Source organism: Podarcis bocagei, assembly GCF_964188305.1.
Source record: "Podarcis bocagei genome assembly, chromosome: Z".
Lineage (NCBI taxonomy): Eukaryota > Metazoa > Chordata > Lepidosauria > Squamata > Lacertidae > Podarcis > Podarcis bocagei.
Window position 1 is genome coordinate 29,570,498 of NC_138140.1, and position 25,634 is coordinate 29,596,131.

At 43.4% G+C, this 25,634-nt stretch overlaps 1 protein-coding gene across 13 annotated transcripts in view; it reads left to right on the top strand.

Annotated features, from left to right (window-relative positions):
• The window catches only part of TENM1 (teneurin transmembrane protein 1), a 395,160-nt gene that overhangs the window by 112,292 nt on the left and 257,234 nt on the right, over nucleotides 1-25,634 (top strand). The window lies entirely within an intron of this gene.

Below are 25,634 nucleotides of genomic sequence, written 5' to 3' on the forward strand. Positions count from 1 at the left end.
TCGGCAGGCAGAAACGTTCCAGAAAATCTTCATCCATTTTATTTTTTTTAAGCATCTCCAGCACAGGAGGCTTAATCTTATAAAAGTTGAAGGCCAACCTGACAAGCCTTATGAGGCCATCCTGGTTTAAAATTCTTTCAGCAACCTTCACCCTGTTCCAAATGAGTCTCTCCAATAATCCTAATCTTATGAGCCGATGGGCTAGGAGCCAAGCTGTACATTTTGGTTTAGAAAGCTATCTCTGAGTATGTCAATGATCTCAGAAAATCTATAACATGCCATTACTTAACCAAAAAGTGCACAGACATTTTGACACGTCTAAGTGCTTTGGGAAGAGATGTCAAGAGCTGGAGGTAGGAGCCTGGAGTTATGTAAAGGGAGAGTGGCAAAGAGCTAACTTAGTACACAATGCCCAGGCTGTAGAAGGAAGAAAAGTAGTGTGTGGGGGGGGGAGAGATATCATTGTAGGCTTCCATACTTCTCTCTGTGTGTTTGTGTGTTCTGTCAGTAGTCTAAAGACGAAACAGCATTAGGTGCTCTTATGAAACCTGTTATAAAAAAAACAAATGTTTGTTTTTCCCTCTGTAAATGTCCCTCTTACTTGAGTAAGATGTTAAGAGATTACTTGTAATAGTAAGTAAGATGTTACTTGTGATATATGCTGCATTTTCTGTTGTTACTGTTGGTTTCTGAGGGAAGAGAAATAGAATGTCAAGGTGAGATTTTAAGTGGTTAGAGAAAGAGAGAGAGAGAGACTAAGCCTTCCATCCTAATTTATGGGAGTTAGCCCTAATTCAATATTTAATTCAATATATTTAAAAGCCTTTATGCACAGCTTAATTTAAAACACACACACACAAACCCTCCAAGCAGTGTGCAACATAAAACAATGTGAAACAGTAGTATAAAAGCATATAAAAACAGGAATTCATTTCATACACATAAAACAGGATCCAATCTTATGAGTCAGGAAAAGCCTGAGCCGAAAGGCAGTACATTTACAAGACTCCTGAAGCAACTGACGGTTGCTGCTTCATGTATGGCAGAGGGAATGGCATTCTATAGTATGAGGCAATTGTGGGAAATGCCCATTTTGGGCTTACCACCCTGTAATAATTTGTAGACTGAGAAATTTCCCCAGATGTTGTAAGTGATCTTGCACATCTGAATGTGGGCAGGTGGTCTTCCAGACAGGATTTACTTCTGAGTAGACATGGCTAGGAACAGAGTGGCCCAGGCATTAGGTGGGGATGAGGCTTCCATCTCAGGTGGTGGAAGCCTCTGAGGTAGCACCCCCATGCGTGTCCCACCTGTCCTGCCACCTCCAGCAGTGGTAGAGAAGTGGTGACAGCATTGGCGCCCATTTTGGCCAATAACTCACCAAGATCTCACCTAAAATGGTCACTAATGCCGGCCCCACTTCCCTGCCAGTGCAGGAGCCAATGGTAGGTGGTGAAACGGGGTGTGCCGCCCCTGCCTAGTAATGCAAAATCATGATTCTTTACAGAGTTAAATTCTAGTTTAGGGTCGCCATATTTTGAAGAGCAAAAAAAAGAGGACACATTTGCCAACTTCTGCTTTTAACTACGAATCACTATGACGAATCTCATTTTACATGCCCATTGGAAAAGATGACATGTCCTGGAAAAATAGGTTATATGGTAACCCTAAGAAGTCCTTGGCTGAAGTGTAAAACGCCACATAAAGTTATTGGATATGTGAACAGTTGGGCCCTCATCAACTATGTGACCCACTTGGGGGGGGGGAATTCAGAAAGGTTTAAAGAGAGTCTAACCCAATCTTCTGCTCAGTGTAAGAGGAACACATATCTCAGACAAAGTACAATTTGCATCCAGGCACATTCACACCCATAGGATTGTTTCATGATGGAACCTTCATGTCATGACCAGTCCAGTGTTTCCTGTGGGCTTAATCCAATTAAATAGTGTTCAGTTTCACACAGTACAGGAAGCTATAGCCAACGGATGTACACATTTGCACTTTACATGCTTAGATATCTACCTAAAATATCTTACTAGTAAGGTAAAGGGGTAAAGGGACCCCTGATCATTAGGTCCAGTCACGGATGACTCTGGGGTTGTGGAGCTCATCTTGCTTTACTGGCCGAGGGCGCCGGCGTACAGCTTCCGGGTCATGTGGCCGGCATGACTAAGCCGCTTCTGGTGAAACAGAGCAGTGCATGGAAACACCATTTACCTTCCCGCCGGTGCGGTACCTATTTATCTACTTGCACTTTGACGTGCTTTCAAACTGCTAGGTTGGCAGGAGCAGGGACCGAGCAATGGGAGCTCACCCTGTCGCGGGGATTCAAACCGCCACCTTCTGATCGGCAAGCCCTAGGCTCTGTGATTTAGACCACAGCACTAAATCATGCAGTGTGAGAAGTGTCCCACAAATCACCTGATAGAAGAAATATTTAAGAGTGTATGCTTATTCTTCAGCTCCCTGAGCATTGACTCCCCCCCCCCCAGCTGCAAGTATGTAATGTTGAAAGGAAAATAAGAACAGTAATAATAATAATAATAAATCTTCACCCCTTGCTAAACTTCTAAATCAATTCATGCTGCTATGAACCTTTGCAACTGAGAAAATTTCCTAGTCAAGTCACACTGGTATGTAGGGATTTGCACCTCAAACCTAAACCAAAATTAATTCCAAGGTGAATTTAATTCCTTTGCTACTGTGCCGTTTTTCGTCTGGGATCTAAAAGAAAGTACATCTAGTTCTGTCTACCTGAGTGGGTGTTTGGTCTTATGTTTCTTGAACAGCAGCCCCCCCCCCACCATGACCATATCACAAGCCACTTTTGAAACTAAGGGAACATTCAAAAGTAGCTTGCAATGGATATGGGTGGAGGAGAAAGTAGGTTCATGTTTTAATGCAAAACTACCTAATTCACGTTTCCTGAAATAATACACAGACTAAAATGCAGATATCCTAAGAAATTCACCCTTCTCTTAATTTTGTGATGTAGTTCTTCAACACCCCCCACAAATTTGTTCAAAAACGCCCTTAGATACCCCTTGTGTCTTTTGCTTTTTTGCTTTTTAAAAAATTCCTGTTTCTGAGTGGTTTTGTTCTCTGTCAAGCTCAGCCTGTGATGGTGTTCCTGAGCCACTCTATAAAATGAATCTCTGTGTTCCCCATTCACTCCTATGCAGAATTTAAAAGCAGCTATAATGTTGCCCCCTTTCGACACATGCAGGTAAACATTTCAGGTATGTGAGCTCTTCCACAGTGAATTAAGCCTGAATATTTGTGTATGGGGGGGACTTTTATGGGGGAAGTATAAAGGATTCACTTCCCTCCACAATCTATATTAGGGAAATACATTTTTACAGGCAAACCAAAGCTCAAAAATCCACTTTGGTGTCAAGGGAGAGGGGGGAGCGGCAGGTTTGTCTCCTGCTATTTCTTACCTTAAAATAATTTAGACAAGTATAGGTATCCTTGTTCTTCACTTTTTAAAGTGTTATCAGCTTCACTCTGGCTGATTAGCTTGGCAAGTGCTAATTGATGTGAAAATGCGATGAACTGAACTTGAGACTGGGAAAACGAGAAATTGAGTGAAATCAAAATAGGTAAACTTGTCTGTTCTTAGCAGTCAGTTCTATCTGTTTGGATTTCATTTTAAGGTAGCTTGAGGCACTTTCTCTCTTTTTGTACAAAGCAATGAATAATAAAATAGTAAGGGGCTCTCATGATATTGAAGTTCGAGTCTCCTTCCTCAGCAGATTATGACATGATTTGGAGGAAGACTCCAGAGAGTACTTGTCCTCAGAGCCAGCCTGTCATGAGCAAGTCACCTATAAATCACACAGTGTCAGTGTTAACTCTTTATTGAAGGAAACAAGGCTGACTCACTAGGCCAGGCCTAGTGGAGCACAGCAACTTATCCAGTAGATCTTTCTCCAATTAGGCAGTTGTGGGGACTGAAGGTCCTCACTTTCCAACAGTTCCCTAAATCTCCTCTTCCCTTGGATCCTCCCCAAGCAATTTAAGGCTCTGTCTTTGCTCCTTTCTCCTCACACCTCTTCTAGTTCTATGAGACTGGGAGGGGGAGCTGGTCATGACAGGAAAGGGAGACCCCCATTGCTTCTTCAGTAGCCTACCTCATCTCTGCCTTCTGGACACCTCCTCTTCTGCCTCTGATTCTGGACTGTGCTCTGCCACAGCTTCTTCCTGCTCACTTTACCTCTTCAGCTTCTGACACTTCCTCCCTGCAGTCTGCTCCCTCTTCTCCCTCTGACCACTGATTGTCATCCTACCACCAATCTCCTGGCTTTGAGTCTTCTTCCCTTTGGGGGGTTCCCCAGCTGGTGCCTCCCACCATTCCTCTGCATCCAGCCAGTCAATGACATTGCCACAGTAGTCCCTGCTGAAACAGAAGTTCTGGCACAGGAAAAGGTCATTTTGCTAGTACCTCTACAGCTTGGTGAGGTCACATCACTACTCTCAACCTCTTATGACACCAGTCTAGAAGGTCCAGCAGAGCTACCATTTTTTTCCGGTTTGCGGATCATTTGGTGTTGAACAGTGCTATTTTTCTAGGAAGAGAGGTGCGGAACTCATTTTTTTTGTTCTCTTAGAATAAGGTTACCAGTTGTCTCCATCTATTTAGTAGGAAGTTGAAAAGTGTCCCCGGATTCAGTGAAAAAAATCTGGTAACCTTATTTTAGAATGGCAATGGCGCCTACCTGAGAGGTGCCGGAACTGAGTTCCAGTGAGTTCTGGCTGAAAAAAAGCCCTGGTGTTGAAACAGGCAAGGCCCCTTCAACTAAAGATACTCCTCTCAGGAAAAAGCTAACCATTCAGACTGACCTGCAGCTCTGATTAAGACTAGTCTGCCTTACCTCTTGCAACATTCAAAACTTGCTTTATCTGATGCTCCATGTTGAGTTGTCCATTCTGAATCCTTATCTTGCCTTGTGCCATGGAACTTGTTTTACTGTGTGACCTGTTCTAGCTTGCCTTGCTTGACCCCACTTTACTTCATCTTATTATGTCTGTGGGAACCTGAACTCTTCTCATGAACTTCCTACTTTCTACTGGGTCAAAACAGGCCCAGTGAATGTCCTGGGAGAACCTGATACTGCAGCCTCAACCTCAAGCTGCATAGGTGTAATGCGGTAGGGACTCACATCACACAACTGATTCATTTGGATGTTTTGCAATACTTTCTTTTTTTCACACTATTGATAGGGATTGAGGACCAATGCTGAGGGCACTGAAAGAACAGAGGTTAAGCTGTTTCTCAAGGCCTTTGTGAACACTGTGTATGGGTTAATTTTCAACAGTTGATTATGGCCCTTCTATATTTGTTTAAAAATATTAAAGTCAGAGAAGAAATCAGTATTGGTAGAAACATGCTAAGTTACAATTATAATTCATATACAAAATAGACTGATTAATATACAAAGCTTTCAGCTTTCTTAGCATTTGAATTGTTTGTGAACATTGTATGCTATCTCATTCACTTGATCGATCAGTGTGGAGGTCTTCACAAATACAACACAATGCAATATGCATTGTTAGATTTGAGCATGGTGTATTCAAAACCATCTGTCCCTAAGATTTTAAGAAATAATGATACAATACAGTAATTGGAACAAATGGTGGAGATATTCCACATTCTATGTGCTTCAATAGAGGCAACATATAGTTAGATCATTGCAGATAATAGTCACAATTTTTAGCGCACCTGAATGAGGCAGTTTGTTGAACTGCTGTAAGGGTTTTACTAGGAAGATCTTAGACTACTGACTCTTCCAGATGGAGAACCTCAAATAACAAGATATGCTTCCTCTTTTTATAGAATTCCTAGTAATGCAAATTCTGTAAATTGTAATGATCAGTCATTTACTGGTATGTTAATTTCTTAATGCATTCAATTTATCCTCAGCAGGTTTTTCTCTAATTATAAGGTTGAGAAGCCTGATTGTATTTTCACAGATGAATTGTAGAAAATTACATTACATGGCTTCTTTCAGTAATGCCCAAGATATAGATAAATATAAGCAAACAACTACTGATAAGAAGTCAGTCTCATTTTGATAGCACCCATTTTGATAAACAAAAAATGTTGTTTCTGCTTTCCTATATGTTTTGGAAGTCTTTTTAGAGAAAGGAAAGGTATTTCCAGAGAGCACTATGTTGAACCATTAGTTCTTTAAGATCAACCACCACAATTTATTTGATAATTTGTTGTTAACACACCACTTTTCATTCATTTGTTACATTGTGAGTAATTTTGTGCACAATCTTGTGGCGAAAGTGGTACACAAATATTCATTTAGGTCACCCAACCTTCACCATAAGGTTCCAAGGAAGGTTACAACAATAGAATACAATGTTTTTTTAAAAAGTAAAACACATAAAAACCATCCCAAATGGAACAGATTATGATTATTAGATATATTTATATCCTGCCTTTTTCACAAGTTGGGATTCAAGGCAACTTACAATATCATCATCATCACATATTTATTTATACTCCACCTTTTACACTGATACAGCATCTAAAAAGAACATTATAAAATAGAAAGCAACGAAACCAAGTGAGTTAAAAACAATAATTAAAATAGAGCTGAACACATTTAGAACCAGCATTAAAGTACAGCAGCCCTATAATAAGCATTATGACAACCTTTAGAAGACATCTGAAGGCAGCCCTGTATGGGGAAGTTTTTACTGTTTGATGTTTTAGTATGTTTCTGTATATGTTGGAAGCTGCCAAGAGTGTCTTTTTTTTTTTATAAAATTTTTATTGGTTTTACAAAATTTTTAGAGACAAACAAACACCTACAAAGACATACAAACACGTATAATTTCATAACATTTTTTCATAAACCTCTTTTCCGGGACTCCCCCATACCCCCCCTTTCTGCATTCCAGTGTCCATAATTTTTTAGCAACTTCTAAACATTCCTTTCCAACCTCTGTCATCTTAATCTTTTCTATAGTCTGTTCTTATGTCACTGTATCCCTTTTTTTCCTGCAAACCTCAACATTCTAGCATTCATCAAGTTTATAATAGTCCTTAAGGTATCTCTTAAATTTTCTCCATTCTTCTTCCGCCGTCTCTTTTCCTTGATCACGGATTCTGCCTGTCATCTCGGCCTGTGTCATATAGTCCATCATTTTCATCTGCCATTCTTCCAGAGTAGGTAGATCTTGTGTCTTCCAATACTTTGCGATGAGTATTCTTGCTGCTGTTGTAGCATACATAAAGAAAGTTCTATCCCTCTTTAACACCAATTGGCCGACAATGCCCAAGAGAAAGGCCTCTGGTTTTTTAGGGAAAGTACATTTAAGTACCTTTTTCATTTCATTATAAATCATTTCCCAGAAAGCCTTAATCTTCGGGCATGTCCACCAAAGGTGATAGAAGGTACCTTCAGTCTCTTTACATTTCCAACACTTGTTATCGGGCAAATGATAAATTTTTGCCAGCTTGACTGGGGTCATGTACCACCTATAAACCATTTTCATAATGTTTTCCTTTAAGGCATTACATGCCGTGAATTTAATACTGGTGTTCCATAACCATTCCCAGTCAGCAGACATAATGTTATGACCAATATCCTGTGCCCACTTAATCAGCTGCCAAGAGTGTCTGGGGCGACCCAGTCAGATGGGTGGGGAAATCATTGTCATCGCCATCATCATTTATACCTTAGTTTCAAAGGCGTGTTGGGACAGGAAGGTCTTAGCCTGCTGGCAGAAGGATAACAAGGAGGGAGCCAGTCTGACCTCTTTTGGGAGGGAATTGTGTCACCATCAACCGTGCTTCTGATGTTGATGGGAAGGTGCTCACCTGAAGATCTTAGCACCCAGGCAGGTACACATTTAGCAAAAGAGATGTGCCCCACAAAACAATAAAGTGTTGATTAATGTGGCATCATTCTGTTAGGTATAGGACATAGCTCAGTGGTAGAGCATCTGCTTTGCAGCCAGAAGATCCCAGGTTCAGTCCCTGGTATCTCCAGGTGGGGCCAGGAGTGAACCCTGCCTGAAATCCTGGACAGCTGCTGCCAGACAGTGTAGACAATACTGAGCTACATGGACCATCAGTCTAACACGGTAAAAAGCAGATTCCTATATCCCTATATAGGTAGGACCAGCATGTACATATTCAGTGAGGTCATGCTTTGAGGTTTGTTGTGTTTTTCCCCACCCTAAGGGATGGGGGAGGTGAGGTTGCTTGCTGATCAAAGTGAATGCTGAAGAGTTCTTTAAACATTTAAAGTGAATTAGAGGCAACGTATGTAAGGCTTTTTCCCCTTCAAAGACTAACATTTTGTTAACAGATCTGATTAGCGGGTTCCCTTTTAAAAAATTTAGTTCCTTGTGATATTTCCAGAAAGGCAACCTTGTAATCTATTTTGTATAAAATCCTAACATTTAGCAGAACAGCAGTGACTGCTGGTTTATTTATGACCATTCAGAGCTTTTTTTGCTTGCTTAGGAGTGTATCAAAATTTCCTTTTACCAAGTCTGAGGCCCTATCCAGACTATACATTTAAAGCTATATTGTACCACTTTAAACAGCTATGGCTTCCCCCAAAGAATCCTGAAATCTATAGTTGGTTAAGGGTGCTGTGAGTTGTTAGGAGACTCCCTATTCCCCTCCCAGAGCCACGATTCCCAGAGTTCCCTGAGAAGAAGGATTGGTTGTTAAACACCTCTGGAAATCCAAAATTAGAATTAGATTCTCAACAGCAAAAGCTAAACCCATCATGCAGTAAGGAACACTGGTAAGGAACCAGTGTTCTTTAAGACATTATTGGACTCCAACTCTTACAAGCCCTCACCAGCATGGCCAATGGGAGTCCAAAAAAAGATTTTGAGAGATACAGGTCTCTGATTCCTGGTATAGACAGTAGTCATAGATCTGTCAGCTGTACTGGCTCCCAGTTGTTTTCCAGGATCAATTACAGGTGCTTACTTTGATGTTTGAAGCACCAAACAGCCTAGCACCAGAACTCTGGGAATTGCAGCTCTGTGAAGGGAATAGTAGCTTCCTAACAAAGTACAGTTCCTAGGATTCTTTTGAAGAAGACATGCCTGTTTAAGGGATATGATGCTGCTTTAAATGTATAGTGTCGTTGGGGTCAGACCAGTGTTGTCTTCTCTGGAGTGTCTGGCCTTCTGTGATTGAAAGTAGTCATTTTCCCCATCACCTACTGATACCTGATCATTTTAAACTGAAGAGTCAAGAAACTGGGAGCAAAGGAAACTGCCTTGTGCTAGATCAGACTATTCGTCCTTGCAGTTCACTTGTTTATTGGCCCTCTGGGGTCTCAGGCCTTTCCAGTCATTTGCTTCAAAATCCACTTTTCACTAGAGATGCTAGGAATTTTCCCAAACCTTTAAAACTTTTAATTTTTTTTTTTTAAAGAAAAAGACTTTTAGATTGGTTTGGGAGTTTGAGATTATTTTTATTATCTACTGCTCAGTTTCCCCCTATTTTTATGTCCTTTTATTTTAAACAATATGTAAATATGGTTCCTAATGAACATCCTAGTGTGGGTGCCATTTATCCACACTGGTTTGCCAGTATGCGCATCGCCATTCACATTCCACAGCAACTTGAGCACTCTTCAAGGCTTACTCATGTGTTCAAAGCGGGTGCAGAAAAATGCTTTCCCTCCCCCACCCTAAATATCGCATCACCATTCTAACGCCCCCGAATGATTTCATATTGAGCACAGTTGTCTTAAAGGGATTGGGGCACCCAATTCCATGTTGTTCCCAGTTGTCTGTTGTTTCTAGTTATGCTCTACAAATGTCTACATATGAAATATGGGTGGTACCCTTGTCCTGTCAGTGCAACGATTTATGCTTGTGCAATGGGACTTTCACCCTCTCCTCTCCCCCCAACCATGCATGTCCTGCACCCTCCCCAGTTCTGTTTTGGGGGGGTTTCAGGGGATTTAAAGAGGGCACAGAGAGAGGAGAGGGAGGAAAGACCCATTCTGCACATTGAAATTTTTGCATTGTTGGGACAGCTACTTAGCACTACACTGGATGCAAGCCTATGTACTTCCATCCCATTTGCCAGGCAGGTGATACTGTTTGTGCCTTCAACTAAACATGGTGGTCTTAAGCAAGTAGCTCTCACATTTTCAGCACTTCTGTACTGCACTTTGGTACATTGAATTCTTAGTCTTCAGCCTTGTAGTTTATTAATGTTTTTCAGAGCTTTGTATGGATTAGAAGAAATCTCTGTTAATCTCTTGTGCCACATCAATTGTGGTGATGGGAAAACAGATTTGTTTAGACTTCTTGATTGAATGGTGTAATATTGCTAACAAACAAATATGCATATCTCAATATAATTTTATGGCAGCTTCAGAGGAATTTCAGGGCATAAAATGTCTTTCATTTTTAATGCACAATAAATTTTTGAACAGGAAAGAAGAAGAGTAAATAATACAGTTCCTTTACGCAAATACTACTTTATCTAGATAAATAGAAGCTATAAAAGAAAAAAAAGAGAAACAGTAAATGCAGTGGCACTGATAAATGCAGATCAATCACAATATGGGGGGGGTGGAGGAGAGAAAGAGATAACAGTTCAATATAAATATAATCTTTCCAGTTGGGGCAGTTGCTTTGTACGTTTGCTGAAATTCATATAATAATCGCAATGTTTTGTATTTTCTTACTGTGTTCCACAAACTTTTATTGCAAATTTGTTAGCTAAGATTGTGAGGAATCTTTTATTCACAGAGGCAAATCAAGTAAACGGTGTCTCCTTTTTTTAATAGACCAAGTTCTGTGTCAAAATAAAAAAATTCCTTCCAGTAGCACCTTAAAGACCAACTAAGTTAGTTCTTGGTATGAGCTTTCGTGTGCATGCACACTTCTTCAGATACACTGAAACAGAAGTTGCCAGATCCTTCTATATAGTGAGAAGGTGGGGAGGGGTGTTACTCAGAAGGGTGGTGGGAATGGGAGATAGGCAGATAGCTGAGAGAGCCTCTTGACGACTCTTAACGACTGTAATAGGTCTTACAGGAAAAGGCAAGGGGTGGGAAGGCGAGAAATGGTTTAGTCATGTATAGTGAGATAAGAATCCAATGTCTTTGTTCAGCCCAGGTCTTTTCATGGTTTTAAGTTTGGTAATGAGTTGTAATTCAGCAGCTTCTCTTTCCAGTCTATTTCTGAAATTCCTTTGTAGTAAAACAGCTACTTTGAGATCTTGTATAGAATGTCCTGGGAGATTGAAGTGTTCTCCTACTGGTTTCTCTGTTCTGTGATTCTTGATGTCATTATAATTAATTATAATTATAATTAAAGACATTATAATTAAAGAAGCAGACAAAGGTGGAGCTGTCGTCATCATGAACAAAACTGACTACATTCAGGAGGCTCACAGACAACTTTCCAATACCGCCTTTTACACAAAATTGGACTCAGACCCCACACAAGAATACAAGAAAGAACTAAACAAGATTGTTAAGGAGCTACCCCCACACATCCAAGAACAGATCCTCACCAACACACCAACAGAACCTTGACCAGGAACTTTCTATCTTCTACCCAAAATACACAAACCAGGAAATCCAGGACGCCCCATCATTTCAGGTATTGGCACTGTTACACTGGGTGTCTCCGGTTATATGGACTCTGTTCTGAAACCATATGCCATCAATGCTCCCAGCTATGTACGTGACACCACAGATTTTCTGAGGAAAATACAATCTTTAAATAATCTTCCCAACAATACTATACTAGCTACTATGGATGTGGAATCTCTGTATACCAACATCCCACACAACGATGGTTTACAAGCTATAAGGAACACCATATCAGATAAAACCACAGCGGACCTTGCCACCAAACTCTGCCAATTTGTCCTTACCCACAACAACTTCAAATTCGGTGATGACCTGTTCCTTCAGATCAGCGGCACAGCAATGGGCACCCGCATGGCCCCACAGTATGCCAACATCTTCATGGCAGATTTAGAACGTTTCCTGAACTCCTACCCACTCAAACCTCTCTTGTACCTGCGATACATTGACGATATTTTTATCATCTGGACACATGGTCAACAGACCCTGGACACCTTTCACCAGAAATTTAATGATTTTCACCCCACAATCAACCTTACAATGAATCAATCTATGCAAGAAATACATTTTTTGGACACTACTATAAAAATACAGGATGGGCGCATAGACACCACCTTATACCGCAAACCAACTGACCGACAAACATATCTACATGCCTCTAGCTACCATCCCAAACATACCAAACAGTCCATTGTATATAGCCAGGCACTACGTTACAGCCGCATCTGTCCCAATTCTACAGACAGAGACTCTCACCTAAGAGATCTACAGCAAACCTTCTCAGAACTAAAATACCCAGCAGATGAAGTTAGACAACAGATCAACAGAGCCAGACTGATACCCAGAGAGAACTTGCTGCAAGACAGACCCAAAAAAGAAAATAACAGAACACCTCTAGTCATCACATACAGCTCCCAAGTTAAAACAGTACAACGCATCATCAGAGATCTACAACCTCTCCTGGACAATGACAGTTCTCTTTCTCAAGCTCTGGGAGGAAGACCTTTCATTGCCTACAGACAGCCACCCAATCTTAAACAACTCCTAACCCACAATAATACTACAACCAGACTTAACACAGACACTGGCACCAGAGCCTGCAATAAACCCAGATGCCAACTTTGCTGCCACATACACCCGGACAACACCATTACTGGCCCCAACAACATCACACATACCATCTCGGGACTATTCAATTGCTCATCGTCTAACATTGTGTATGCCATCAAATGCCAACAGTGTCCTTCAGCTCTCTATATTTGACAAACAGGCCAAACCTTACGCCAAAGAATAAACGGACATAAATCTGACATCAAGAATCACAGAACAGAGAAACCAGTAGGAGAACACTTCAATCTCCCAGGACATTCTATACAAGATCTCAAAGTAGCTGTTTTACTACAAAGGAATTTCAGAAATAGACTGGAAAGAGAAGCTGCTGAATTACAACTCATTACCAAACTTAAAACCATGAAAAGACCTGGGCTGAACAAAGACATTGGATTCTTATCTCACTATACATGACTAAACCATTTCTCGCCTTCCCACCCCTTGCCTTTTCCTGTAAGACCTATTACAGTCGTTAAGAGTCGTCAAGAGGCTCTCTCAGCTATCTGCCTATCTCCCATTCCCACCACCCTTCTGAGTAACACCCCTCCCCACCTTCTCACTATATAGAAGGATCTGGCAACTTCTGTTTCAGTGTATCTGAAGAAGTGTGCATGCACACGAAAGCTCATACCAAGAACTAACTTAGTTGGTCTTTAAGGTGCTTCTGGAAGGAATTTTTTTATTTTGACTATGGCAGACCAACACGGCTACCTATCTACTACAAGTTCTGTGTGTGTGTGTGTGTGTGTGTGTGTGTGTGTGTGTGTGTGTGTGTGTATGGTAAAGAAGAGAATTGATGTTTGGTCAAAGCTACCAAAAGCACATAATTGCAGGAATTGTTTGAAGTAGGTTGGTGAGATACAAATGAAAACTTGTATCCACAAATCAGTGCCATCTTTCCTTAAAAGCAGGGATGGGCATTCTTTTCCCCCCTCCGTGGGGGTGGTAATCTGTTGGGAGCTGCTAACCAGGTGTTGATGGGACTGAAACTAGTGATGGGTGGTGCCAAGTATGGAAAAGACCATAGCTCAGTGGTGGGGAATGTGCTTTGCATGCAGAAGGTCCCATGCTCAATCCCTGAGTTCTTCAGGTGGGACTGGGAGGGTCTCCTGTCTGAAACCCTGGAGAGCTGCTGCCAGTTGGTGCAGACAATACTGAAGTAGATGGACCAATGATCTGACTTAAGGCATATTCCTTTGTTCCGAAAGGACTTCTCTCTATAACTCCATTTTCCCAACTTCCTTCCTGTATTCCTCTTCTTGCCCAGAGAACTGCTGGGCAAGGAACAGCTCGTTCTTGCCAGAGATCTGAACTGATAGCTTGCAAAACACTTTTGAAAATAGGGTGATGCTCTGATGGCCACATGAAATTAAACCAAGGGCTGAATGTGACCTGTGGAAAAGAATGAGGCTGAAATTCTGAGCTTCTTGTGACTTTGTATAAATATATAATAGCTGGGCTGCTGGATCAGACCAATTAGCCTCAACCGCGACACCATGTTTCCTACAGAAGCCAATCAGATGCCTGTGGGAAGCTCACAAAACGAGGACACCTGTCTTTCCTGCAGTGCTTGTTCCCAGCAACAGGCATTTTGGTGGCATACTGCTTTTCCAATTAAAGGTTCCACTTAGCTATGATAGCTGGTTGCTATTAATAGTTCTTTTCCATTAATTTGTCATCTCCCCCTTTAAAGCAGTAGAAGCCATTGGCTATCACCTTGTTTCATAGCAGTGGCTTCCACAGCTCAGTTATGCATTGTGAGAAAGTACCGTGCTTCGTTTTGTCTCTCCCAAATCCACTGCAAATGATTGTATTGTGCCTCACAAAAGCGGCGGCTGAAGTTACAATGGTGTCAGCCTCCAGTGATGCTCAAGAAAGGGCTTTAGCTCATTGGCAGAATATCTGCTTTGCGTGCAGAAGGTCCCAGGTTCGGTCCCCCAGAATCTCCAGGTAGCAGTAGCAGAGACAATTCTGATAGAAATCCTGGAAATCTGTTATCCATTAAGGTAGACAGTACTGGGCTAGATGAACCAATGGTTCTATATGGTGTAAGGAGCAAAGTGGAGCCTCGCTGGATCAGGCTGAAGGGGCACCTAATTCATCATCCTTTCCCCCTACAGTGGCCAGCCAAGTGTCTCATTTTAGTGCAAGACACAAAGGCAAGATTCCCTGTTCCACAGTTACTCTCCAGCAGCTCTTATTCAGAGGCATATTGCCTCTGGTTCCATAAAACAATTCTCTACATACCTATAACACTTCTAGAGATGGATCAATTTGTCATATATATTTGAGTTCAGTTCTCCATATTTCCATATTAGTTTGCAATAAAGTCCTCACAAAAACCCAGCATTTCAGCATAAATTTCTCCCAATTTTCACATTTTTGTATGCAATCTTGCAAATACAAACATTTTTGCAAAACACTTTTCTGTAACCTTTGGGTTACGCATGCGGCAAACCCGGAAGTATTTTTCTGGGTTTCGCCACGCGTGCACGCACAGAAGTGCTCTACACACCGCATACATGCATGTGGCGCGGTAGCGCGCTTCTGTGGCAACACGCATGCGCAGAAGCTCTCTACTGTGCCATGCGCATGCGCAGAACAGGCACCTCCAGTTGCGAATTCCTCAGGATCCGACCGGACCTCTGGAATGGATCCCGTTTGCAGCTGGAGGTACCACTATTTTTATACGCATTACCTGGCCGGAAAACAGCATTGCAAAATTTGGAGAAATGTCAAAGTGCGGCTGTGTTTGCATTCTGTTCCAGAAAGTGCAAATTAAGTAATTTCACCTTTAAATCCAGACTTAATAGAATTTCTTTCCCCAACCCTAGATGCTGCAACAGGTTCGGCAACCCTTGAGTCAGTTCAATATCCCATAAAAGGTTGAAGCATTAAGAACCCATATTAAGAGTTTTCACATTTTCATTCTTCCTGAGCTGATGATTGTGTGGACTTTCCCCATCAAAGCGTTTAAGGGCCTTTTTGCTTCAGTTTAATGTGCACTTGTTCGTTCTTATTAAAGGTCACTTTTGGAATGGGCTTTGAACCTTTATGTGCTCTCCTAGCTCTCAGCATACTTCTTTCCATGCCGGGCCCCATTTCCTGATCACTCTTTAATTACATTTGAAATCCCTTCGATGCCGTTATCTCCACACTGTCTCAATTAGTTCACCTCCAACTGTGTCAAATTTTTATGAGGTGGGACAAAATACTGCTAGTTATAACGAACTCTGGGTGTGTTTTTTTAGCTTATCTCCTCGCAGCAGGGCAAGGAAGAGTTTACAGGACTGGTGTAGTCTAATTTGTTAGTGAGCTCTCTTGCCCTTTTTGGTCTGATTTATTTTTTTGAGAGTGCAGCTTGCTGTCTCTGCTGCTAAAGGGAAGGAAGCTTCCCCCACTTTTCCTTGCTTGATGGCTGCAGGCTTCATTGATCAGCAATCACTACTGCAGAGTGGGGTGGGGGAGGGGGACTTTTAAACGTTTGCAAGCCCTGGTCAGGCATGGGGTTCTGAGAACAAAGCATTAAGAAAATAATAATGATGAACAAGCCTCTTTTCTGTACAGCAACCTCAGAGTCAGAGAGTTCCGGACAAGGTCTACCCATGGTAGTGATGCAGAACCTTTTCAACCCTGAGGGAAGCCTTCCAGGGGCTGCATGCCAGTAGTGGGCAGAGCCTGAAGCAAAAGTGGGTGGAGCAATTGGTGCAAATTTTACCTTTAAACAGTAGGTTAGCAGAGCAGACTGTAATGCTAAATCTCCAGCTGCTTGGAAAAAAGCAAAAGACTCTCTCTGTTCCTGGGGTTTTCTGTCCCCCAGCGCAGGCATGTCATACAGCGTGAGAGATATGTTTCTTTCTTTCACTTACGAATTGCTGCCCGTTAACCATCCCACAGTGATTCACTATGTCAAGTCCAATACAAAGGTACCTCTGGATGTGAATGGGATCCATTCCGGAGCCCCATTTGCATCCAGAAGCGAACGCAACCCGTGTCTGCATGTGCGCGGGTCGCGATTCGCCACTTCTGTGCATGCACAAGACATCATTTTGGCCATCTGCGCATGCACGAGCGGCGAAACCCGGAAGTAACGCTCTCTGTTCCTTCCGGGTCGCCGCAGCACGCAACCTGAAAATACTTATCTTGAAGCTATTTCAACCCGAGGTATAACTGTACAGACACAGACTGGGTCTAAACACCTTAAGTTAAAGGTGTTCACAAACGAAGGTCTTTTATAGGATCCAAGAAGATAAGAGAGACAGGGCCTGACTGATGTGCAATGGGAAGGGGGTTGCAAAGGATAGGTGCCTGGTTCCTACATATCATACTGAATAGACCTCCTGCAGGACACAGTGACTGGTTGGGTATATAAGGGGTGAGGTTATTTTTTAAGGTTTCGTGGCCAAAGCTGTGAAGGACTTTGTGCACCACGGCCAGAACCTTTGATTCAGGCCACATCTATGTGGCAGTTCATTCCATTCTTACAACTTTCCCTTTACAGTTAATTTCCACATTCTGTCTGAGCTTTCACGTGATATACCGTATTTTTCACCCTATAGGGTGCACCAGCCCATAGGGCGCACCTAGTTTTTTGGGGGGGGAATAAAGGGGGGGAATTATTTCTCCCCCAGGCGCGGGGCTGGGGTGGGGGAAGCCTGAGCTTCCCACGACCCCAGCCCCCAGAACAGGCTGCTATTCGCAAGCCTAGGGAGCCCTGCGGGAACTCCCACGGGCTCCCCAGGCTTGCGGATATCTGCCTGAAGCCTGGGGTGCGCTGCTTCAGTGTGCCCCGGGCTCCGGGCAGCAGGCTGTTATCTGCAACCCCTCTCGCTCTCCAGGCTTCAGCGAAAGCCTGCATTCACCCCATAGGACGCACACACATTTCCCCTTCATTTTTGGAGGGGGAAAAGTGCGTCCTATAGGGCGAAAAATACGATAACTATGGTGGAATATAGTGCAAGTTCAGCATTCATTTTCAGATAATTTGAAAACTTTTTTTTTCCCTCCTGGAAGCAAGTAACATGAAAATGAGTACTAAGTTTGCACTATATTCCACTATAGTTCCAGAAGTGCCCTTTACAGCATGGGAAAGCTCAAATGTGAGGTGGAACTTAAGGGTTACAAAAAAAAATGTGAAAACAGAATAAACTGCTGTGTGAATGAATGCAACCTTAGCTTGGTGGCTAACTGGTGGCCAGTGAAACCAGTGTTGGGGTTTTGTTGGAATATTCTGGGATTAGGTGTGGAGGACCATCATCTTGTGATGAGCCGATGCCCTGTCTGGTGGGCATCTCCTCCAGCAATTAAGGGTTTCTGGGTACTGGAGTGACTTGGCTTATCCAGGCTGGTCATTGGCTTTCCTCTCCGTGAAGAGATACAAAGACTTTCTGTTCAAGCTGGACCTTTCCATGGGCCACAAATTGTTTTGTTTTGTTTCCCCCCTCCCTGTGAGTCTTTGCTTCTTCCCTTGTTACATCCTACCTCTGATTCCTCTAATTTCCCTGAGCATTTTCTTTATTTGATTGTGTTTATTACAAATAAGAGAAAGATGGAACAGGCACCACAGAGAGGCTGAATTAAATATTCCTTAATAAGCCACAGTCTAATTGTCCTTCAGAAATGAACTCATGTTGGTAAAAACCCTGCAGCGAAAGCTTCACCGAAAGTGTCATCGTGAACACATTTGGGTTGAATTCAGATTTTAAGATGTTTCAATCTCTCTTTCTCCCCCCCCCCGCCCCGCAATATTGGAATAGCATATTTTCTTCCTTTTCTTCTGTGAAGGACGTTTTAATGTCACGAGCCCTTCCCATACTTGAACTTTCTGATGAAAGATCCCTTAAAACCAGACTGAGGGGGAAACTTTGAGTGACAAACCTTGTTCTTGGCTGCCTAATCAGAGGTAGCAGATGTGTCTAGATGTCTTTCATATCATTCCATTGATGTTAAATTTGCAACAAGATGTAATTTGATGTGAATGGAAAAACAGAATGCTATAGTGCTTTCGTGCGTGCATGTGTATGTTTTGTTTTGTTGCTTGCATTTAAATCCAAGGAAGGGGCATGTTAGAGCAAATTTTCACAGAAGCTCAGACGATTCACAACTAGCGGACCTGTAGTGGTTAGAGTGGGACCTAGGAGATCTGGGTTCAAATCAATGCTCAGCTATGAAGATGGACAATCTTGGGCTAGACACAGTTCCCTAGCCTCACAGTTACCTACCTCACAGGGTTGTTTTGAGGATAAAATGTGGAGGGAGCAAACCACTTTGAGATCCTTGGAAGGAAGGTGGGATATAAATATTAAAAATACAGGAACTTGATTGTTGAGCTGATCGCTGCAGAAAGCAGCCTTGCCAGCCTTTGATTGGATAGGGTTGCCGTATTTTTGAAGAGCAAAAAAGAGGACACATTTGCAGCAGCTCATGTGCCGCCGTCACCACCACATCGCCTTCACACTCTTGCACATGCACACTCAGCACACTCAGTTACACACACAGACGCCATGCAAACACACTGCTGGCCCCACCCTGCACTGAGAGAAAAAGAGGAAGGAAGGGAGGGAGAGATGGGGGGGATGGGAGACATACAATGTGGTATACAAGGGTCTGCCACACCATAGTTTGTCCTCCCAAGAACCCTGTGGCATAGCTACCAATCCAAGCTCAGGACAACTTTGGTCCAGGATACCTAGTAAACTGCTCTTCCCAAGCTTGTCTAGGTACATGTAAAAACTTCCACCCATGTGGCTCATCCAGATGATGCCCTATTTACACACCACAAAAACAGCAGCGGGATGCTTTGAGAAGGCTGTTATTATTTCACAGTACATAAACATTAGCTATGTGGATGGAGGTCTTTATATGTAGCCAAACTATTTATTGCTATCCTACTTGCACTCCCCAAGGTCTTCCCCTTAGAAACGCTTCTCCTTGCCCATTGGAATATCAAAGGGAGGAACCAGCTAACCTGCCTCTATTATCTTTCAGTCCTTTTGCAAACACTACCCAACAACTGCCACTTAAAAAGAGAGAGGGGGAGAGAGGTGGCTGGCTGGCTGGCTGGCTGGCTGGCTGGCAAGCTTCGAAAGGGGTCAACGGTGGAGAAAGCCCTCACACCAAGTTATGTGAATGGGCAGCAGGAGTTGGGGAGCTGCAAGGAGGCTCTCCGGGCTGCACTCCTTTTCTTAGGCAAGGCTGTCAGGTGTGGAAGCTTGAAAGGAGAACATACAGGGGGAATGGGGAGTTAGAGGAGCCTGTAGGTCGGTGTGATGATAGTGCAGATGATGGGGAGCTTGGCCTCGTGGCAGCACGGCAACCCTGGAGGCTGCTGCTAGGACAGGGGCTGCTGCGAGCAGGCCATGTCCAACATGAAGATCGCCAGCAGCATCCAAGGTAGCAGCACTCAGGAGCAGCAACTTGGAGGTGGGGCTGCCCTCTGCCTCACCACTTGGGAAGTCCCCACCACTGCTGCAGCCCTCACAGCAGTGGCAGTGGCAATGGCAATGGCAGTGGCAGAGCTTCCTGCTCTGGCACCAGGGGTGCAGAGCAGGTGGGAGCAGGGCTGGCATGCATCCTGGGGGCATGGTGCGCCGCCTGCAGGGGCGAGGCGCCCAGCGCGGGCGGGGGGGCAGCCACGATAGCACCCTGGGGGTCGCGCTGCCAGGGGCAGTGCGCTTCCCCCCCACTCCTCTTCCTCCGCCAGTGGACAGCAGCATCGGGGCATATCAGAGCCACCGCTGATGCTGCTTTTGCCAGTGCCTCCTCCTCCGGAGAAATTCAGCCTGCACTTTCCTCACCATGTGGGCAGCTTTGCAGCCAGTTTGAGGGCACTGGGGAGGGATGTCTGACTGCACTCATTTTCTCCCTTGGAACCAAAGGGGAAAAACCCAGACATTTTTGCAGATTCTAAAAATCCCCCTGGACAGAAATTTTACCCCTGAAAAAGAGGACATATCCATGAAAATCTGGATGTATGGTGACCCTAATTGAGCATAGGTCTGTGGCAAAGCTCCTTGTACTGTGGTATCCAAACAGCACCCAACAACCAGCTGGCTGCCAGGTACTTTGGAAGTTCTGTGTAAGGGACCTCTGAGACTCCATCATGCCTGGTATGTAGCAAATTCTGAAGAACAACACATACCAACACCACCCAGAAAAATCCCACCCACCCAATATCAGAAATCAGACCCTATGATTTTGTTGCTCAGATCTGCAGACTGCATTTCTTCATCGCTAGTTTTGGAATGTTTCTTTTGCAAAGTTTCCTCCAACACTCTTCAACACTCTACTCTCACCCCCTTCCCTTGTTAAACATGCTACCTTTTCTTCTTTCAAATGGCAAAAACTCCATTATGTGCGGAGTTAAATGTTAGAATAAATTAAATGCCCAGGAGTATAGAAATGCAAAACAGAGGGTTTGCTGCTGCAAAATCAGATAGTAAAAGGGGGAAAAAGAAGTATCGTTTCTGTAGGCAACTCATTTCACCATTCATTAATTGGGCACCACATTTTAGATTCAGAAAGGATTGAATACAATATTTTGCAATTTGCTCTCCTACAACACACACACACACACACACACACACACACAAACTTTTATCTCAGTGTGGTTATATATATTTTCTCCACACTGGAGCAGACTCAGTTCGGTGTTTTCTGTCTTTGTCTGAGCTCTTTATTGTTTTTAACGTCTGTGCTGATTTTGAAATTTTAAAGTCCTGGATGAGGTTGTACTCCCAGCAGGTCCATACCTTGGGGGGGGGGGTGTCCCAGATTCAGCACTATCTCTAGAGGCTCTTGGTGACTAGGAGTGCCGCTTCCTAGCTGCAGTTGGTTTGCCAGCTATGGCCACTTTCGGACAGAAATTATTGTAATGCACTCTGCCTGGGGATGCCTTTAGACCACATATAACCCCTGTTTTAGAACAGCTGCATTAGTGACCAATTCATTTATTTCATTTCATAAAATTTATATGCCACTAGATAAATTTATATGCCTGGCGTGCTCTGGTCCGTGGGGTCACGAAGAGTCGGACACGACTAAACAACAACAAGAATGTAAAAAAAGAAAACCTCAAAGCAGTTTACAAAACAATAACACCAAGAAAAATTCAATACAAAACAAATGTTGAAATGTTAAATGTTAAAAAAACTAAAGCAGATTAAGATTCACATCAATTTTCCAAGCATCTGGGTTGGTTTGTAAACATACCAGTGTTTAGAGCCCTAAATGGCATAACCCTCAAAGACTGGCTCCTTCCCTACAGACTCTCTTGATCTTAATCACAGTATTAGACTGTCTGCTTGGACCTGTCTGCCATGGATGGTGTGTGTGTGTGTTCTGAAGTCTCAGAAGTTAAAACAAGCCCCTTTCCTGGTCTCAACTGCCACATGCAATATTTCGCTCTGACGCCAAGCAAACGTTCAATAGAAGTAGCCATGGTAGCGATAAGTTTTGCCACAGGATTCCGCTCTGTACTTGCTTCCCTGTACTCTAAATCAGGCCCATTCCCCACTTCCATTTGAAGTGTCAAAAAGAGGTGGGGGAAATGTCTCCCTTGCGCCTGCTCCATTTGTCCTGTGGCAGCTATTGCAGAAGCAGCTTGAAGCAGCAATTACATAGACTAAAACACAAATTAGATCTGCCACTCCATAGACAAGTTCTCCCCTAGGGCCTTAAGATTAATACGGGTGGGTGGGTGGAAGACGCAAAGGAAGCAAAATACTAAACAAAATAAATGTGGTTTCCCTTCCGTGTCTTTGAGGTTGCTTGAGCTTGACTTCGATGTGTTGCCCCAAGGCATGAATTCTAAAGGTGGGGCCACATGGCTGGAAGCCCTGCGCTCATCTCCAGGGATGTAGCTGTGGAATTTGAGAGCAAATATTTCTAGCTGCCATCAGCCAATTGTTGGGATTAAAGGAGATCTTTTTGTTGCTCTGCAGTGGTGCTTTTTTGTGGGGCTGGGTGTGTGTGTGTGTCTTCGTTGGTTAGTTTTGCTTCATATTAGAGGATTTCATCCAACTCAGCCCCAAATTTATTCATTTAGTAATCAGGAAAGTTGTTGATTAAGGGGGAGCTTTTAAATCCTACCGCTCTAGTTACTACAATCTAGGAGCACTACTGCTTTTTTCTCCCTTCAGGGCCACGGATTGGGACCCAGTCTGGTGTAGTGGTGAGACCATTGGGCTAGGAACTGGGAGACCAGGGTTCCAATCCCTACAAAAATAGCAATAAAACCCATGAGGGCCACTGAGAAATCAGAAAGGAGGTGTTGGCATGCTCAGTGGATATGAAATGCTGAGCATCTGTTGGAAAAGAAAAGAAAAAAGATTGAGAACTTGGGGACAGGGAGTGGAATGGTTTGTTAGAAGAGGGTGAGGATGGGCACCTGGACCTTTGGAGAGGAGCACTACTATGAGGAAGCAGTGGCAGCTGGTGCTCACTGAGACTAGTAGGGCTGAAGGCAGAGAGGTCAGCCATAGGTGGAGCCGGAGCCAATGGCAAGCAGAGCCAAATAATTCCAGCTTTGTCCCCATCCTCCTCCCTGCTAAGGCAACACTAAGATGAAGGACGAGGAAGATAACAGGCAGTTCGGCCTGCTGGGTTGGCTGGTTGTAAGTAAGGCAGGTGGACAGGTGGGAGCTTCACCCTGGTGGACCAGCCTCCATTGCTAGAACTGGGTAGTCATTGCACCATTTTGTTGTCAAGGGAAGTCTCTCTCTCTCTCTCTCTCTCTCTCTCTCTCTCTCTCTCTCTCTCTCTCTCTCTCTCTCAGAATCACACACACACACACTTAATTGGTTACTACATTCCCCTGGGGGTAGGGAACTTCCTTCCATCTAAACTCCACATTCCCTTGTGGGCAGTCTTCCAGGGGCCACCTGTGAGTAGTAGATAGGGATGAGGAAAAGATTCAATTCAGTTAGCATTTAAAGCTGAATCTATGAAACTCACACTTTCTGAAACAGTATGAGAACCGATACACAGTCACCCTTCAAAATTCACACATCTCCAGATTTTGTGATGCAGTTCTCTATTAAAAGAATGTTTATGAAGGTAAACAAAGAGATAAACAACTATATGACTTTCCAAAGACATCTGAAGGCAGCTTTTAATGTCTGACATTTCATTGTGTTTTTATATTTTGTCGGAAGCTGCCTATAGTGGCTGGGGCAGCTGAGTCAGATGGGTGGGGTATCATCATCATCATCATCATCAATAAAAATGCATATGTTAGGGGAAGGTGCTCATACAGGGGACTTGCTTTACAATAATGTTCATAGTAACCAAAGTTGAAAGAAACAAAATTGCAATTTGCATTAAAATGCTAATGAGTTTTTATGATGAATAATAATAATAAAAATAATAATAATAATAGTACAGTCGAACCTTGGTAGTCAAATGCCTTAGTTGTCAAACAAATCAGTTCCTGGAACGTTGCAAACCCAGAAGTGAGTGTTCTGGTTTGCAAACGTTTTTTGGAAGCTGAACGTCTGACGCGGCTTCCGTGGCTTCTGCAGCCAATTGGAAGCTGTGCCTTGGTTTTTGAACCATTTCGGGAGTCCGACTCCCGGAACGGATTAAATTTGAGAACCAAGTTACGACTATAATAATAATAATAATAATAATAATAATAATAATAATAATAATAATAATATTCACAAGCTGATGTGGAAACATTGAGAACTGAATTTAAAATAGGAAAAATGAAAAATTGAGAAGACTGGAATTGAGATATGCTACCAACTGTTGTTCGGTCCCTGCTCCTGCCCACCTAGCAGTTCGAAAGCACATCAAGTGCAAGTAGATAAATAGGTACCGCTCCGGTGGGAAGGTAAACGGTGTTTCCGTGTGCTGCTCTGGTTCGCCAGAAGCGGCTTAGTCATTCTGGCCACATGGCCCGGAAGCTGTTTGCGAACAAATGCCGACTCCCTCGGCCAGTAAAACGAGATGAGCGCTGCAACCCCAGAGTTGTCCGCAAATGGACCTAACGATCAGGAGTACCTTTACCTTTACCAACCCTAAATTGTAGGTAGGGCCAGATTAAAAAAAATAAATAGGTGGCACAATAGATGCAACTCTTACCATTGTATAGTAGACATTAAAGCCACTGAAAATCCAGATGTTTCTTCACACTTGCATAGTCTCCAACTGCCCCCAAAATGCCAAGAGCATCATGAAAACCTTTAAGCTGCCATGGCTTTTCATTGTGTCAGAGTTCCAAATTCTGTGAATGGGGAAAGGGAGCAGCAAAGGGTGGAGACAGGGAAGGAGGAGGCCCCACCTCTCATGGTGGCATAGCAGGACTCATGGGAAGAGGTGGTGCACCATCTGTTGCTGCTGCACTCCTCAGCTCTGCCAGATAGTACCTTTTAATTCACCCAACTACGGTACTGGTGGTGGTAGGAGTGGCCTAAGGGGCCCCCGCTTGTGTGGTCATAACCGCCGACCATAAAGACTACATTGTTGGCATGGAAGTGTTCCCCGTAAACATTCAGCACGTGTGGCTCCTCTGATGCCCAAGGCGGGCTGATGGATTTTTAACCAGATAAGGCTCCCACGTATAACCAAGATGTTTGCTGGTATGGTATTGTTACATACTGCTCTTGGTAACAGCCATCGGGGCTGCTCAGCCTGGTATTCCATTGGCAGTGTGCATATATAAGGGGCGTAGAGGGCACACTGATGTAGAATAGAACGTCCCTATTTTCATCTGAGGAATGTTGGAGGGTACTCACATGCATATTTAGGCACGCACATACCCCTTCACCCAAACCACAAAGGAGCATTGGCACAGTTTAAAGACTCTTTCCAGCCAGACATAGACATTGTGGAGCAGAGCTGGTGAGGTGTGTGGCTGGCGAAAGACTTGGGAGAGCCTGGAGAAAGATATAGAGGCCTGTAAGGCTGCATTCATCCCTG